The following is an 18,297-nucleotide window of genomic DNA, read 5'->3' as shown; positions in this document are numbered from 1 at the left end:
ATGTCTAACGTTGATGAATGGAATCCACTAAAAAAAGGAATACAAATCTTCACAATCCATAAAAGTTAGAAACAATCTGAATTGATTACACCTTTATATCCCTCTCCTCCTGAAACTCTGTGGCAACACCTCCTAGCTCCTTGCTGCACTAAATCATCACCTCCCAAAATTTCAATGTAAGTTCAAGCCTAAGGGATACAACAGTTCCTCTTATTTATTCATCCATACAAAATAACAATGTTTATATATATTGGTACATGTGAGGATTAGAGTGAACACACAAACCCTTCTGTTATATTTATTGCCTTAATCACAAAAATAGATTTGTCAGGGAATGAAGCCAATAAAGTTCTTACTTCAACACATGTAAAGCAAAAGCTGATTTATCCTCCTCAAAGGTGGCACAAAGCTGGAAACTCATTGAATTCTGCTACCATGAAAGCAAATTTTAAAATACAGGGTTGACAACAGAAACCAGAGATCCAAGGTGAGCAAACCAACTATCATTAGGCAGAGAAGAGTAGATCGTGTCTGGTAACAAAGACACCAAACGATTCAGAGTGAAGTCGAGATCTGGGTCCCTGATCCACCCAACATTCACACTCTCAGCAAGAGTCACTCACAAAGCCCAAACCTAAACAGATATTTTTCAAAGGGGAAGTCAAAGTGTTTAATGACAAAGTTCTAAAATGCTTTCTATTGTGCAGGCATCACAGCCTGACATCTTAGTTGCTGTCATCTTGCTTTGCTTGGCTAAACAGAAAAGGTGGGTGAAGAAGGCCAAGCTGATGGCAGCTGAGATAGGGAGGAGAAATACAGTGTAGGCTACAGTGGCACTTCAAGGACACAATGATGCACAATTCCCAGCAGAAAAGCCATCAGTAACTGACTTTAGCAGACCAATCTGGAGAGTATATAAATCTACAGAGATGAAACCACTTAATGAATACCAGATCCTTGAGCAAATCCAAACACCTCATCGTGGCCTATACGATCCAGCCCCTGCCTACCGACCCCTCCAACCTCATGTCATACCACCATGCTCTTACTCACAGAGCTCTAACTACCCTGGCCTTCTGTCTGTTCCTAAACACACCAAGTATGCTCATACCCAATACCGACTGAACACCTATGAGATGCCATGCACCCTTCTGGGCACTGGGATAAAGAAGTGAACCAGACTGACAAGATCCCTGCTTTCATACTAACGGCAGATAACACACAGATACATCAGTAAAAATGTCAGATTACAGAAGTGCCATGAAGAAATCAAACAGAGGTATATGACGAAACCTGGTGAAGAGAACCAACTTAGGTAGGCCAGGAAGGCCTCTCTAGGGAAGAGACCTGTGAGCTGAGCCCATTAATCAAACGGTGCAGTCCAGAAGTCTACAGCCTAGAGGCAGATGACAAATCACACCCTCAAACACCTAGGCAATAATAAGTTGTATCTTCAACCATAAGCATCAGCGATGCCTGCCTGAGACCTCTTTATAATGAAGCCCAGGCTGGGTGCGGTGGCTCATGCCTGTAATCCCAGCACTTTGGGAGGCCGCAGTGGGTGGATCACCTGAGGTCAGGAGTTCAAGAGCAGCCTGACCAACATGGAGAAACCCTGTCTCTACTAAAAGTACAAAAATTAGCCGGGCCTGGTGGCGCGCGCCTGTAGTCCCAGCTACTCAGGAGGCTGAGGCAGGAGAATCGCTTGAACCCGGGAGGCGGAGGTTGCTATGAGCCGACGTTGCACCACTGCACTCCAGCTTGGGTGACAGATTGAGACTCCACCTCAAAAAAAAAAAAGCCCAATGCATTGTATTCCAAAGGAGTTCACTTCCTTTTCCATGGGAATTCTGAAGTCTGTGTCAACAGCTGCTGAGTACAACTGGAAGCCCTGCAATCATTGCCACCATGTGGTTACCCGCACAATGATGCAAACACCCTGTGGCTTCTGGCTGCTCCTCCTGCCCATCTTTGCAGCCTCAACCCATTTAGGAAGCAGCTCCTCCCAAAAACATGTCGCTAATAGATCCCAGTGCTCAGTCTCCCATACAGAAGGCCATCTTCCAGAAATTTACATCAAGGAGAAAGCCACACCACAATCCTGTTGCTATGTACCAGCATTTAGCTGGATTATATAAAGAGCTAAGTAATCATTAAGTAAGGGTGGGAAACAAAACAAACAACAAAAGAAAAAGTCACCCTTTAAAAAGACCCTTTGGGCTTGGTAAACTTGTGGGGAGAGGAAGAAACACAGTTCAGGGAGTCCTGCTACTCTGCGAAGTCAGGATTCAGATAGTTCACTATAAAAATGACAAAAAAAACAAAATCACCCATACTTGTACTCACCAAAAAAAGTCTCTTCTCTATTTGGCAATGGAAAATAAAAATTGGTACTTAAAAACAAACAGTGAGTGGCTTCAAGAAATGAGTTAATAAATCCTACACGTTACTTTCCCATAACGCCCCAGTGCAGCTACATGTTCTTCAGACTTCTGACGCATTGAAGAGAGGATGCCTACAGCCATGAACCTTGGTGATCAGCAGAATGCACACGTGGCATTTTCAGACATGCAGACAGATGCCATTCCCACCAGGAACACAGTGCTGCAAGGCTATGAGACTTGTACCAAGGTTATGATACATGTACTTATGTACCTGTACACACATGTCCACACACAAACGTCTACCCAGATGCATACCCCTTAAACATATATACACCCACATATGATTCCCACACACAGAAGAAAACTTACGCAATAAAATGCTTCTATCTTCGTTAAGACAGAATCATGTAATGACATTAGCTAATGTCAGTTTGGTCTTTAGGTTAGGCCTATTTTTATTTTTATTTATTTATTTATTTATTTATTTATTTATTTATGAGATGGAGTTTTGCTCTTGTTGCCCAGGCTGGAGTACAATGGCGCAATCTTGGCTCACACAACCTCCACCTCCCGGGTTCAAGCGATTCTCCTGCCTCAGCCTCCTGAGTAGCTGGGATTACAGGCATGCGCCACCACGCCTAGCTAATTTTTTGTATTTTTAGTAGAGACAGGGTTTCTCCATGTTGGTCAAGCTGGTCTCAAACTCCCGACCTCAGGTGATCCGCCCACCTTGGCCTCCCAAAGTTCTGAGATTATAGGCATGAGCCACCATGTCCAGCCGATTAGGCCTATTTTTAAATAGCTTACCCTTTACTCTTTCTTTCAGTGCTATCGTTAGGGGGAAAAAAGATACATGTCTTCTCTTTTATTTTCTGATAAGTGAAAGTATTTACTGCAGAATAATTGATAAAAAGCACAAAGAAAATAAAAATCACCAGTGATTCTACCATCCAGAAATAACTAAATGTTATTCAATGTTTTAAGGTATACATGTTACATTCCACGTTCTTTTCAGACACACACACACTCATATTTCAAATCAAGTTGGAATCATATTGCAGACACCTAGTTTTATAACTTGTTTTTTACTGCATTACTATGAACTTTTCAAGTACCATTCATTGTCTCACTCAACATTGTTACGGTGGCACAGTGTTTCACTGTATGGGTATTCCATAATTTAGAAATCTCCCATTATTGGACAGTCAGATTGTTTCCAATATTTGATTGTTTCCACTAATATTGCAGTGAATATGTACACAAATATGTGCATATATCTTTCTTTCCCTAGAATAAATTCATAGAAATAGAATTTCTGGATGAAAGGGCATACTTTTTTTGTTTTGTTTTGTTTTGTTTTTTTGAGACAGGTTCTCACCCTCTTGCCCAGACTGGAGTGCAGTGGTGCGATCTCGGCTCACCACAACCTCAGCCTCCCAGGCTCAAGCGATTCTCCTGCCTCTGCCTCCCAAGTAGCTGGGATTACAGGCACGTGCCACTACCTGCAGGGTAATGTTTGTATTTTTCGTAGAGATGGGGTTTCACCATGTTGGTCAGGCTGGTCTTGAACTCCTGACCTCAAATGATCCACCTACTTTGGCTTCTCAAAGTGCTGGGATTACAAGCGTAAGCCACTGTGCCTAGCCAGCATAAATATTTTTAATAGATATTACCAAACTGTCACCCATGAGATCTATGTCAACTTACATTCCCACCTAGAAAATTTTAATATGCCCATTTCCCTAGGACCTTTATTTTTTCTTTTGGTGCTTTCACTAGCACCAAAATAAGGTATTGCTATTTTGAAAGCTTTTATCTTAAGTTTCATTTCTCTTTTTTTTTTCTCTAGGTCTATCCGTGTTGTAACAAATAGCAGGATCTCCTTTTCTAAGGTTGAATAATATTCCACTGTGTGTATATATATATATAATATATATATGTTTTATCCTTTAAGTTCTGGGATACATGTGCAGAATGTGCTGGTTACACAGGTATACATGTACCATGGTGGTTTGCTGCACCCATCAACCTGTCATCTACAATAGGTATTTCTCCTAATGTTATCCCTCCTCTTCCCCCCTACCCACCGTTAGGCCCCGGTGTATGCTGTGCCCCTCTTCGTGCCCATATGTTCTCACTGTTCAACTCCCACTTATGAGTGAGAACGTGCAGTGTTTGGATTTCTGTTACTGTGTTAGTTTGCTGAGAATGATGGTTTCCAGCTTCATCCATGTCCCTGCAAAGGACATGAACTTATTCTTTTTTATGGCTTCATAGTATTCCATGGTGTATATGTGCCACATTTTTTTTATCCAGTCTAACCTTCATGGGCATTTGGGTTGGTTCCAAGTCTTTGTTATTGTGAACAGTGCTGCAATAAACATACGTGTGCATGTGTCTTTATAGTAGAATGATTTATAATCCTTTGGGTATATACCCAGTAATGGGATTGCTGGGTCAAATGGTATTTCTAGCTCTAGATCCTTAAAGAATTGCCACACTGTCTTCCACAATGGTTGAACTAATTTACACTCCCACCAACAGTGTAATATCGTTCCTATTTCTCCATATCCTCTCCAGCATCTGTTGTTTCCTGACTTTTAAAAGTTTCATTTCTTTGAAGAGTAATGATATTGAACTTTTTCCCATGTCTACTGATCCAGTGACTTTTAAGGTCCCAGGCACAATTAGTCTGCAGCAAAGCAAATCAAAAGAACAGGTAAAGAAGACAACATACCAGGCAAGGATGGCACCTTAGTTCTACATTTTAAAAATTAAATAAAGCTCTACACCTATTAAGGTATCCTTGTGTTTATAATCCATATATCTTTCACAAATTTTCATGGGGAAGAGAAATAGTTGGGAGATGTCAGATCCCCCCTGTGAAGCTGGGCAGACTCTACCAGACTCCACCATGGCACTTGGGAGGCATTATATAAACGTTTGTGGCTGCCACAGAGACCAAAAACGGATTGTGCTGCCTCTTCCCTGGTCTATTTCATAAAGGCACTGGGATGTTGTAAGCACAAAACAAGCAAGGGAGGTGAAAAAAGTACTGAAAATTATCAAGGGCTGTACAAAGCACAATGATAAGGAGAAGGAGGAGGAGAACTAATTTAAACAGAAGTTTCAAAGAGGCAGGATTGGAGTATATGCAGAGAACGTTATTAGTGAAGAATGCCTTGGTAAGAAAGCAAGCTTTCTGCTCTGGTATTTCATGAGCTGTGAAATGAAAGAGTCTCTGTCTCCCTAGAGCCCGGATGGGCGACGCAACAGGCACAGGGGTGTAACCAGGCCACAAAGTCCCAAACGCCAACTTTTAATTGTGTGACCGGCATGGGTCCAGCAGGGAAGTCAGTGATTAGCAGAACCAAGCACTGTTGCTCAAGCTTTATTAGGATCAGCATTCTGAGTTAGGGGAGGAAAAAGATTGCCTCTGATAAGAACTTGTTCTAGGAGAGTCAAACAAGCACCCCTTTTCTGCATGTTTGGGGCTGACACTGAGGTCTTTAATGAAGGGAAACCTCTGAAAGAAATGGAGGTGGCATTTCTAGGAAGACCTGCCAGGGGAGACTCACACTCTGGTACTTGCTAATGGAACAGACTGAAGTTTATCAGGAGGGAGCCCCAGGCCTGGAAGGCAGGAAGTGAAGAGAAGAGGGAGGGATATCTGGGCTGGAGCAGAGCAGTCTCCCTAGCCAGGCGCGCACTGTACGGGTTCTCTGTGAGATGTAGAGAAGGTCCCTTACTCACGGTCCTGCTGTCTATATCACTCAGAAACAAAACCACTGCCAACCTACCCAGTCCCACTTAACACATAGTTTTGAATCATGAAAAAGGCTAGTAATTACTACAAAAAAAACATGCTGCAGGCTCCTGGGGCTCCTGGCTATTGTTTCATGTTCTCCAGACTCCAGTTCTACCAGCGCCACCACAGCCCCTCGGGAAAATAGAACCCGTTGCCATAGTAGCTGCTTCCCCCTTTTTAAGGAAGGCACACTCCAAACCATTACGGAAAAAAAAAAAAAAAGCTTTTATGTCATATGACGAACTTTCCCCCAGCTTCTCTCCCTATCTTGTCCAGTTAAATTTTGCGTAGAACATGCAGCAGAAATTGAAATGTCAACATTTCCATTAAGCAATGACAAAAAAATTAATCCAGTTCCCAGAGAGAGGGAGGTAGGAAGCAATTGTTCAAGGCAACAGTGTGTGTGTCTGTTTCAGGGAAATTAAAAAAAAAAAAAAAAAGAAGAGAAAAGTAATTAAAGAAAGACATTACCTGAAGAGCATTATATCTGACAAACACCAAAGCACTGCCTAGTTAGATGCTGAGGAAAGGAGACGGAAAAAAATCAGAAATGGTGACACCTGATGAGAAGGAGTCACCCCAAAGAGCTAAGAAAACAATCACCTTTTGTTAATAAAAACCAAAGGAAAGAGTGAGGACTGTCCGAAGGCCCAGGAAAGACACATTTAAGGACCACTCCCCGAGCAGAAATAGAAGGTGTATGGGGCCACAACCCTACATCAAGAGACCTCTTGGTCTCCAGCACTGAAAGTGAAACAAAAAATTATGAGAAAGAGAAATGACACATTCAAACCAGAGTAATTTTCTGTTTTGCCCTCATCTTTAAAAATGCATCCTTCCTGCCAGACTCATTCTCATTCCTTCCTAACTCTCTTGCAATGATCCAAGAGAGAGGTGTTCTGGCATACGACGCATTCTCAGTGATGCTTCTCAAGTGAAGAATAGCTTCAGAACTCTTTGGTTTTTTGTTTGTTTGTTTGTTTGTTTTTTGAGACAGTCTTGCTTTGTTGCCCAGGCTGGAGTGTAGTGGCACAATGTCCGTTCACTGCAACCTCTGCCTTCCAGGTTCAAGCCATTCTCCTGCTTCAGCCTCCCAGGTAGCTGAGATTACAGGCACACATCACCACAATCAGCTAGTTTTTCAATTTTTTTAGTAGAGATAGGGTTTCGCCATGTTGGCCAGGCTGGTCACGAACTCTTGACCTTAAGTGATCCTCCCGCATTGGCCTCCTAAAGAGCTGGGATTACAGGCATGAGCCACCATGCATGGCCTCTATTTGAGTCCAGAAAATGGAGATACATGTACCCATTCATACTAGAAAAGAGAAGCAAAGGAGCACCTTAGGAAAATCAAGTGCATGCCTAAGGTAAACAGACTTCATTTCCTGCCCCCAAAGCCAGCAGAGTCCCTAAGGAGACTGCCAAGCAGTGACTACCTGGGTTTTATGTCCAAAACCTAAAACTGGAAGAAAGGAAGCTAAGCTTCCCAAATTCACACCACAGGAGGTGAGTAAGCCGAAAATCAGAGGTGATAATGTAAGTACAAGAAACAATGTCCAGTTGTAAATCCCACATCTAAGGGATGTCAGTGTAAAACTACTTTCACAGCAGAGAAGAAAGTCTGCATCATTTAACTTGCTAGTGTTACCAGGATTTATGGTGCCAAGAGTAAGGCTAGTGATTGGATGTTCCTTCGCTATTTCCCACACAATGTAGGCCATGGCTGTTTGGCTCTTATTTATTATTCAAGGGTTATTCTTTATGGATTTTCCCTTTGTGTATACAAGAAGTATTCTGCAGCTTCTCTAGGATGAGTATTTGTGTGGACTTATTTACTTTTATTTTTCTTTTCAGAAGTGGCTGTGATACTGAACCTGATATTTCACGTCTCTCAATTTTAGAAAATTCTCAGCCATTCTCTTCAGATATGACCTCTTCCCATTTGCTCCAGTCTCACCTGGAGCTCCCATAGCCATATTTTGGACCTTCTCATACTGCCTTTCATGTATCTTCAAGTGTTTTCTATTTCATTATTTCCCTGGACTGCATTCTGGCAATTGTCTAAAGTTATTTTGTTGTTTGCTCAGTCTTGCATCTACTTTGGTTAGTCTGATATTTATTGCATCAGCTACGTTTTTAATTTCAACGATTTTTAAAAATTTCTGTAACTTCTAGTTGGTTCTTTCAAATATGCCTGTTCTTTTGGTTTTAATCCCTTATTATTGTTTTTATTTTTGAAACATAACTATTTTATGGTCTCAATGGAATTTTTCTATTATGATTTTATTCTTGAAGTTCTTGGGTTTTGATATTCCTCCACATTGCTTCCACTATTGCCACCACTGTAGCTAATGGTGGATTACTTCCTTGTGTGTTTATAATTTTGGACTTACCAGCAGAGGAACTTCACTTATGGAAATCCTAAATAACACAGGTTAAGTGCACACAGAGTGAGTATACAACAGGTATCACTGAGTGACACTGCAAAAATGAATTTGAATGTGGTTACAAATTTCCTTACAGGCTGAGATAGAAAAATAAATTGCTTATTGAATCCCTGTGCTAGAAAGTAGATTTTTTATCTCGTCCATCCTTTCAATGATGGTGAGGCCTGTCAAGGATCCCTGATTAAGGTAGGGTCTCAGTTCCAACTTCTTCCACCCCACAAGTGGTCCCCTTGTCTCACCTTCATTCTCACATGGTTTTGAAATCCAAGTTAACCAACACTGGCAATTCTATATTCCTCTACCTGTGCCTCTCACCTGCCCAGGGCAGCTACATTGTCAGCTTAGGTCTTTACTTTCTGGGAATATAATTTTTTAGGGATATGTAACTTTTGCTTAACTTATGCTATTTACTATGAATGAAGACTCAGATTTTGCAAAGACAGATATCAAACTGAGTTAAAATTGGTATGTTTGCAAATTATTTTTGTCTGGTAGAGATGCAAATAATTTCTGTCCAGCAGAAAAGATAATCTCAAAAGTTGAGGTTTTATTGCCCTACAGAACATTAACCAGTTTTAAATCTAACTTTGTGACCTTTTTTCAGCATTGTGTCTTTCATCGGACATATAAACAAGCCTTTGCTGTCCTCTTTTGAAGCCACTTTCTATTTCTACTGGTAGCCTCATAGACCTTTGACATGTGTTCATTCTATACTATACTTTTACAAAGTCATGTTTAAAAAATATTTTTAAAGTTATACTTTAACACTAACCCTATTTATTGAATGTCTATCAAGTCTAAGGCAATGTGTTAATTTCTTAATATGTGTTATACTATTAAATTCAGTTCCTATGAAGGAGAAGTTATTACTCCAATTTGAAAGATGAAAAAACTGAGGCTCGGAGGAATTGAATACTTAGCAAGGTTGTCACCTAGCTAAGAAGGAACAGACTCATGATTCAAGTCCAATCTTCATGTTTTATTCTCTTCGCAATACTATGGGCTGAATATTGTTTTCCTGTCATGTCTACCCATTGTTGATAATATTATAAAGAATTGTTCTTTCTCTTTTCTAGATAAAATAATTCAGCTAATGTAGATTAAAATTACACTAGTTTTTGAGGGTAGATCGATCAATCTGTTTTTTCACACTGACCTTACTGTCAATTAAACCTCCCATACTAATTATTCCCAAGAACTGGTTTTAAGTCAAACTTGAATTCACCATTAAGAGTAACATATTTGTAAAAAATATAACAAAATTTAATTTAAAAATTTAAAAAATCACCTATGTTATTGTTAAAATGACATTGTGGAATTGCATGCTTAGGAGAAATTGGCTTTTTAAAATACCATTTCACAGTTATGCTATCCAATGTAAATATTAAAGAAGAATATATGGTCTGAACCCTAACATTAGAACTTATGGTCAAATATGTCAAGCACAGCTGTAGAACAAGAATTTAAAGGAGGCTTAAAATGAGAATTCTAAGCTTGAAACTCCAAATTATTTAATTAGGTTCTCAAGTAGAACAAAATTGAGGCAGCGCTATTATAAAGGAAGAGCTCTTCTGTATAGTAAAAACTGTACAGAATTCTGAGAAGATTCCAAGGCAGAACTACAACTTTTTAAAAATTGGAATGCTACAAATAATTCACTAAAAAAACTCCAGACTTTTACAACCAATACAAAATATGTCCCACTGAACACTGTCACCAAATGAAATATGTCAGAGATATCTGAATTAAAAAATCTTAGACGTCAGTAGGTTGCATGGGGCAATTTTCTTTTCTTTTTTTTTTTTTTTTTTTTGTGAGTTGGAGTCTCGCTCTGTCACCCAGGCTGGCGTGCAGTGGCGCGATCTCAGCTCACTGCAAGCTCCACCTCCCAGGTTCACACCATTCTCCTGCCTCAGCCTCCCGAGTAGCTGGGACTACAGGCGCCTGCCATCACACCCAGCTAATTTTTTTGTGTGTTTTTAGTAGAGACGGGGTTTCACCGTGTTAGCCAGGGTGGTCTCGATCTCCTGACCTCGTGATCCACCAGCCTCGGCCTCCCAAAGTGCTGGGATTACAGGCATAAGCCACCGCACCCGGCTGTTGCATGGGGCAATTTTCACGTTAGCTCTGCTTCGATAGAATTTGTCAAGTTCTCAGGAAGGTAAATGACGACTTCTATAGAATTAGGTAAATTTACCTGAATATACTCACAGGGAGTTTCCCTCTGATTTGTACTTTACAGTTGGATATCCTCTTTTTTTTTTTTTTTTTTTTTTTTGAGATGGAGTCTCTCTCTGTTGCCCAGGCTGGAGTGCAGAGTACAGTGGTACAATCTCGGCTCACCTCGGAACCGCGTCCCAGGTTGAAGCGGTCCTCCTGCCTCAGCCGCCTCCCCCGCTCCACACCAGATTACAGGTATGCACCACCATGCCCGGCTAATTTTTGTATTTTTAATAGAGACAGGGTTTCGCCATGTCGGCCAGGCTGGTCTCAAACTCCTGACCTTAAGTGATCCTCCCACATTGGCCTCCCAAAAAGCTGCGATTACAGGCATGAGCCACCGCACATGGCCTCTATTTGAGTCCAGAAAATGGAGATAAATGTGATCCATCTGCCTCGGCCTCCCAAAGTGCTGGGATTACAGGCGTGAGCCACCGCGCCCAGCCCAGACATGCTTCTTTTAAGAGGTGGCTAGAATAAGGATATTATGTTCTTTAGGCCATACAAAGCTATTTTGTGATTTTTATTTTCTCTAGGACAGTGGTTCTCTAACTGTTGGTCCATTAACTACGGGGAGGTTTCCAAGACCCTTCAGGGGTTCCATGAGATGCAAAAAAAATGGTGAGTTGAACTGTGATGCTTAGCACGAATCTAGACAGTGGTACCAAGTTATATCAGTAGTCATTGTATTCTTCACTGCTACACACTCACAGGTTAAAAGAAAAAAAGAAAAAAAAAAGCCTAGCTTTACTTGATAAATGAGTAAAATTATTAATTTTATTTAATCCTGACCCTTTAGCACACTTTTTATATAATAATGAAGGATGAAAGGTGCATAAAGCACCTCTGCTGCATACTGAAGTTGACTTGAGGGAAAGCAGTTGTGCAACTGAGTTGCAAGCCGAACCTCTTTTTACATGAAACACCATGTAAACGTAAAAGAATAACTGACAGAAAAAATATGGTTACTGACACTTGGGTGTTTGGCAGACACTTTCTCAGAAATGAACCAAGTGAGTGTCTACTTTAAGGAAAACAGTAATATTTGTTGCAATGATAAAATTTATGCTTTCAAGAAAAAGTCATAATTTTAGAAAATCTGGATCTGCACCATGAGCATGACGAATTCCCAATACTTAATGACTTTTTAAAATAAGTGGTGATATTAACAAACGTAATTTTTTGATATTATATGATGTAATGTGTTTGCATTGGAAGATCTGCACAACTCAGTTAAGTAATATTTTCTAAATGAGCAATGTAAGCTAAGAAAAAATCATGCATAAGTAAAAGATCCATTCAAAGTACAAGGTAGGTCAATAGATCTTAATGTAACTGCATGTGAACAATTCACTAATATGATTTTATTTTTTCACACTGTAATAATTTTTTTAAAAAATTACCACTTGTTGAACGTTGGTAGATTTTTAAAAAAAGAATATCTGAAAGCCTACTAAAAATATTTCTTCCTTTTCCGACTATCTGCATATGTTAGGACTGATTTTTGTATGACAATATGCATTTTTATATGACTATATGCATATGTTAGGACTGATTTTTGTATGACAATAGATTGAGTGAAGAAGAAGATATGAGGCCTGGAGCAGTGGCTCATGCCTATAATCCCAGCACTTTGGGAGGCTGAGGCAGGTGGATCACCTGAGGTCAGGAGTTTGAGACAGCCTGGCCAACATGGTGAAACCCCATCTCTACCAAAAATACAAAAATTAGCTGGGCATGGTGGCGGGTGCCTGTAATCCCTGCTACCTGGGAGGCTGAGGCATGACACTGCTTGAACCCAGCTGGGAGGCGGAGGTTGCAGTGAGCCAAGATTGCAGCACAACACTCCAGCCTGAGAAAAAAAAGAAGATATGATTTATCCAGTCATCTTCCATTAAGTCAGACATTAAGGAGATTTACAAAAATGTAAAATGTCATTTAATAAATTCATAAATAAAGCTTTAAAATTGTTTTAGTTTTAATTTCCAATACTGTAAAACATCAACAGATGGAATCCACACAGACAAAGGCTGTTGAAGTCCTTAATAAATTTTAAGAGCGTAAAGAGGTGCTGAGACAAAAAGGTTTAGAACTGCTGAGTTAAGAATATAGTATCTTGAACAGGGTTTCGTTTGGGAGTGATGAAAATGTTTTGACTTAGAGGGAATGGTTGCAGAATACTGTCAATGTACTAAATCCCACTGAATTGTATACTTTAAAATGGCTAATTTATGATAAGTGAATTTCACCTCAATAAAAAAATTGTATGTGACTGTGTATATATGTTCTTTTATACATATATGTTATATATTATATAGTAATATATAATGAATATATGAATATATCTAAAATGAATGTATATATGTAAGAATATATTATCTTAGAACCCATAAGTCAAAAGTCTAGGTGATATGGCACAATTTCCTTTTGCAGAATTAAAACCAAGAGACATGAGTCTATTTATTGTTAGATATAAATTCTAAATTTCTTTTCAAATAATCAGTATGTCAGTATGTTCAATTCTTTGCCTTCTACTTTTCAACTTAACTTCCTCTTAAAGCAACCTTTTTCGATTACCTACTCCACTGACTCATTCTGATTACCTACTCCACCCTGACTCATTCCAATTACCTGCTCCACCCTGACTCATTCCGATTACCTGCTCCACCCCGACTCATTCCGATTACCTACTCCACCATAACTCATTCTGATTACCTGCTCTGTCTTAGCCATTTTTCCCCCCAAACCACTCACCCCATCACTCTCTTTAAATTAGCCAATCGGAATTAGTTTAGCCTGTGCTGTCTAACCCTAGCCAATAGGGGAACGACACAACAGCAGGGGCCACACATGTCAGGGATAAGAACCCCTTCCCCTCCCTTGTCCAAGTGTGCGCTCACCATTGTTCCATCTGTAAGGGCGCACCCTTCTATATAGAAGTACCTTGCCTTGCTGAAAATTAAAAAGAAAATTTTATATTCGAGTGCTATTCCTTTTGTGGCACTGAAACTTTACATATAACAATTAGGGGCTCCTCTGGGATTACATTCCCCTCTGGGGGCGATCTCTGGTTCTCCTTCGTGAGGAGGTGCGCCCCACCCCCTTGTGGCAGCCTCAGGGGTGAGAAATCAAGACCCACCCAGTACGAGGAATAACCCCAGCTCTCAGCAACGCGGGGGAAAAAAAGAAACTGACCAGCAACCTAGCTTAAAGGATCCTCACATACTGTGGCAACGACTCTGTGCACAGACCAAGGAAGGAGAAGCCACGGGAGCTGGTAAGGTATTTCCTTGGTGGTCCGAACTAAGGAAAAAGATGCCACGCAGCAAAGCATTCCTGGGTTAGGACATACCAAGGAGAAAGAAACCGCAGGGGCAGTAAAGCATTCCTTAGTCGGGATTAGGGAAAGAAAGCCGCAGCGCGGGGGAGTCGGGGGGGAGGGGTGGTGGAGTATTCCTTAGTCGGGATGTCTTGGAGGTTAAAAAGAGGTGAGAAATCCCCACGAGGAGGTGGGGGTTGAACCTCAAAAACAGGTGAGAAATCCCCATGGGGGGAGGTTGAACTGCAACAAGAGGTGAGAAATCCCCATGGGGGGCGTTGAACCTCAAAAAGAGGTCAGCAATCCCCATGAAGTGGGAGTTGAACCTCAAAAAGAGGTGAGAAATCCACATGGTGTGGGGTTGAACCTCACACAAATCTCTGGTAGTAAGAAAAATATTCGGAACCCCCCTTTCCTTTCTTCTCAGAGGAAGAAAGAGTAGCTCCACTCCCGCTGGTCCCTCCCCTAGGGGAAGGGGAAGGAGAGGGGAGAACAGCAGCATAAGTGGCTGGCAGAGGCAGGGAAAGACTAGCAGAGAGGACAGAGGGGGAGAGAGAGAGAGGAAAGAAAGAGAGAAAGAGGCAGAGAGAGAGAGGAAGAGACAAAGAGGGAGTCAAAGAGAGAGGCAGAGAGAGAGAAAGATAGATACAAAGAGGGAGTCAAAGAGAGAAAGAGACAGAAAGTCAAAGAGAGAAAGAGAGAAAGAGATAGAAGTTTTAAAGAGAAAACAGTGTACCCTATTCCTTTAAAATCCAGGGTAAATTTAAAACCAATAATTGATAATTGAAGGTCTTCTCCTGACCCTATAACACTCCAATACCACCTTGTTGTCAGTGTAAACAAGGCCTGAAAGCACTGAGACCACTGACAACCAGTAGCCTTCCTATCAAAAATCCTTAACCCAGTAACCCGCAGATGGCCCAAATGCATTCAATCTGTAGCGGCAACTGCTTTGCTAACAGAAGAAAGTAGAAAAATAACTTTTAAAGGAAACTTCATTGTGAGCACACCTCATCAGATCAGAACTATCCTAAGTCCAAAAAAAAAAAGCAAAAAGGTAGCTTACTGACTCAAGAACTTTAAAGTATAAAGCTATTCAGTTAGAAAAAGATGATTTAACATTACCACTGAAAATTCCCTTAACCCAGCAGGTTTCCTAACAGGGGATCTAAATCTTAATTACCATACGAAGGTCCAACCAGACCTAGGAGGAACTCCCTTCAGGACAGGACGATAGATGGTTCCTCCCCGGTGATTGAGGGAAAAAGACACAGTGGGTATTCAGTAAGTGATAAGGAAACTCTTGAAGAAGCAGAGTTAGGAAAATTGCCTAATAATTGGTCTGCTCAAACGTGGGAGCTGTTTGCACTCAGTCAAGCCTTAAAGTGCTTACTGAATCAGGAAAGAGCCATCTATACCAATTCTAAGTTAATATGGACTGAACGAGGTCTTATTAATAGCAAAGAATAATTGAAATCCCAAACTTAAAAGGTTTTCAACAAAAGTAAAGTTTACTAAAAGTTAACAGTGTAACATGTATTATCCTAACTTCTAATCTTGTGGCCTTAGTCTAGTCCACAGACATGAAGGAAGTTCACTTTGGAAAAGAATGGTTATCATTTTTGAGAAAAAAAAAAAGGGTTGGGGGAGAATTTATGTAAAAAGGAATGTTATATGGTAAATTCTTGTCCTAAAATAAATTAACTGGTTGTTTAAAGAAAGGGATGTGGCCGGGTGCGGTGGCTCACGCCTGTAATCCCAGCACTTTGGGAGGCCGAGGTGGGCAGATCACGAGATCAGGAGATCAAGACCATCCTGGCTAACATGGTGAAACCCTGTCTCTGCTAAAAATACAAAAAAATTAGTCAGGCATGGTAGCGGGTGCCTGTAGTCCCAGCTGCTCAGGAGGCCGAGGCAGGAGAATGGCGTGAACCCGGGAGGCGGAGCTTGCAGTGAGCCGAGATCGTGCCACTGCACTCCAGCCTGGGTGAGAGGGAGACTCTGTCTCAAAAAAAAAAAAAAAAAAAAAAAACAGAGAGATGTTTGCAACAAGTCAGAAAGTTGAGGCATGTCGAAGAATTGTCTGTAAAAGTCATGAAAAAAAGTTATAAAAGGGAATTTATGCAAGAAATATTGTATAATTTAAAAGTAATTAGGCCTCCTGAATGTAAAACTATTGAAGAAACAGTTTATGTGCAAGGTGTATAAGGAAAGTAAAATAAACCTTTGGTAAAAGGATTATAAGGAGGCATAAGAATGTGGATTTCTACCTACATTAAAAGGTTAAAAATATATATTTTGTTTTAAAGGTTTAAGCAAGTTTTGAAACATTAATTGTAAAGGAAATTCTGTGTGTAAACATATTGGCTAAAGTTAAAGGGGTATCCAGTTTTTCTGTGAACTGGATATTAAAATAAAAGCACAACAGGTCTTTCTTAAAGCACTAACCTGCTCTTTAACAAAAATTATAAAGGATTAAAAAGAGTCTATAAAAATCTTACCTTACGGTCAGACGTTAAAATTGGATAACTATGTCAACGAAGTTTTATTAAAATTGAGTTTAACATTAATAACACACTAATATAAAGGTGAAATTTAGTTTATCTGGTATAAAAATCATACAGGAAGCAGTGTCAAATATAAAATGGTGTTTGGCTTTCTTTGGTCTAGAAACTAATAAAAATAGGTGCTAAAGGAAATTTCTCAGTAAAAAGTCACCAAGGACTATAAAGTCCACTGCTGATGTCCCCACATTTAAAACAAAAGATCAATTTCTTAAAAATTATATAATTGGTTTATCTTCCACTTTCCTTTCCCTCAAAACTAAAAGTCTTTTAGCACAGGTACCAACCCTAGAATTTCCAGTAAACTAGCACCAGCCTGAGGATCATGTTCTCATCAAAGGGTGGAAAGAAGGAAAACTCAAGCCAGCCTGGGAAGGACCCTACCTTGTGCTGCTAACCACCTAGACTGCTGTTCATACAGTGGAAAGCGGATGGACTCATCACACCAGAGTCAAGAAAGCGCCATCCCCTCCAGAGTCGTGGGCCATAGTCCCAGGGGAAAACCCTACCAAACTAAAGCTAAGAAATTTAACTTTCATTCATCTATTCTATTACTCTTTCTTCTTTACTCACTCTATTGCTGACTATCTAGTTATTAACATGACCAAGTCAATTTTGCCACAAACTATTGCATTTAATGCTTGTCTTGTTATACTCTGTGGGGACTTACCAAGTCAAAGACAGCTCTCTACTTCAGAAAAGTACCTCTGTCCCTCCTGAATCTCCTAAGACTGGGCATTAGTGAATTGGGACCATTTAATCTGGGGAGATTTCGATGAAGACCCCAGTATCAACCAGGAGTCTTGCTCCCCAATGTAAAGCTTTTATGACGTAGTTGGTCCAATGTTCTGCGGACCACTAAAGAGCAAGAATGGATTGCCCCAACCGGTTTTTGCAACTTCCTAAAACCATACATTCATTTTACTAGAGGGACAGCCCTCTCCCATCAGCTAACCCAGTGTAATTCTACACAGGTTATTATCTCAAACCCTCAAGTTCTCCCCCTTTTCTAAGCCAGTTCCCTTCTTCTATGGGGGCTGAGGTTTCAGGGACAGACCCTATTAGATTATTTGAAATGCGTTTCTTTGATCCCCTGCCACCTGCACCTTCCTCTAAGCCTTCTTCCAAAACTTCTCACAACGGAACAATTGCTCCTTCTCCATCTAATGACATGACCAAGATAGCTATAGTAGAAGTTAAAGACTTAAAACAAACTTTGGCAATTAAGACAGGATACCAAGATGCAAACGCCTGGTTGGAAAGGATCAAATATTCCATTCACATGTTAAACAAAAGCAATTGTTATGCTTGTGCACATAGCAGGCCAGAGGCCCAGACTGTCCCCTTTCCACTAGGGTGGTCCTCCAGTCAACCGGGCATGGGCTGCATGGTAGCTCTTTCCCAGGATTCTACAGCCTGGAGTAACAAGTCATGCCACGCTCTCTCTCTGCTATATCCCAAAGTCCGGCACCCTGTGGGTCAGCCCCCAAGGGCCATCCAGCTTCCATCTCCAACACTAAATTCATGACAGGGAGGAAACTTAGTGTTCCTTGGA

At 40.6% G+C, this 18,297-nt stretch overlaps 1 protein-coding gene and 1 long non-coding RNA gene across 11 annotated transcripts in view; one reads left to right on the top strand and one right to left on the bottom strand.

Annotated features, from left to right (window-relative positions):
• ARHGAP26 (Rho GTPase activating protein 26) overlaps nt 1–18,297 on the bottom strand; it is a 454,090-nt gene that overhangs the window by 115,765 nt on the left and 320,028 nt on the right. The window lies entirely within an intron of this gene.
• LOC134739609 (uncharacterized) overlaps nt 13,761–18,297 on the top strand; it is a 33,055-nt gene continuing 28,518 nt past the window's right edge. The window contains exon 1 of the long non-coding RNA XR_010126444.1: nt 13,761–14,136. This is a non-coding gene — a long non-coding RNA (uncharacterized LOC134739609). The remainder of the gene's footprint in view (nt 14,137–18,297) is intronic.

This window comes from Pongo pygmaeus, chromosome 4, assembly GCF_028885625.2.
Source record: "Pongo pygmaeus isolate AG05252 chromosome 4, NHGRI_mPonPyg2-v2.0_pri, whole genome shotgun sequence".
Lineage (NCBI taxonomy): Eukaryota > Metazoa > Chordata > Mammalia > Primates > Hominidae > Pongo > Pongo pygmaeus.
The sequence above is the reverse complement of the archived record's forward strand: the minus strand, read 5'-3'. Positions and strand labels throughout refer to the sequence as shown.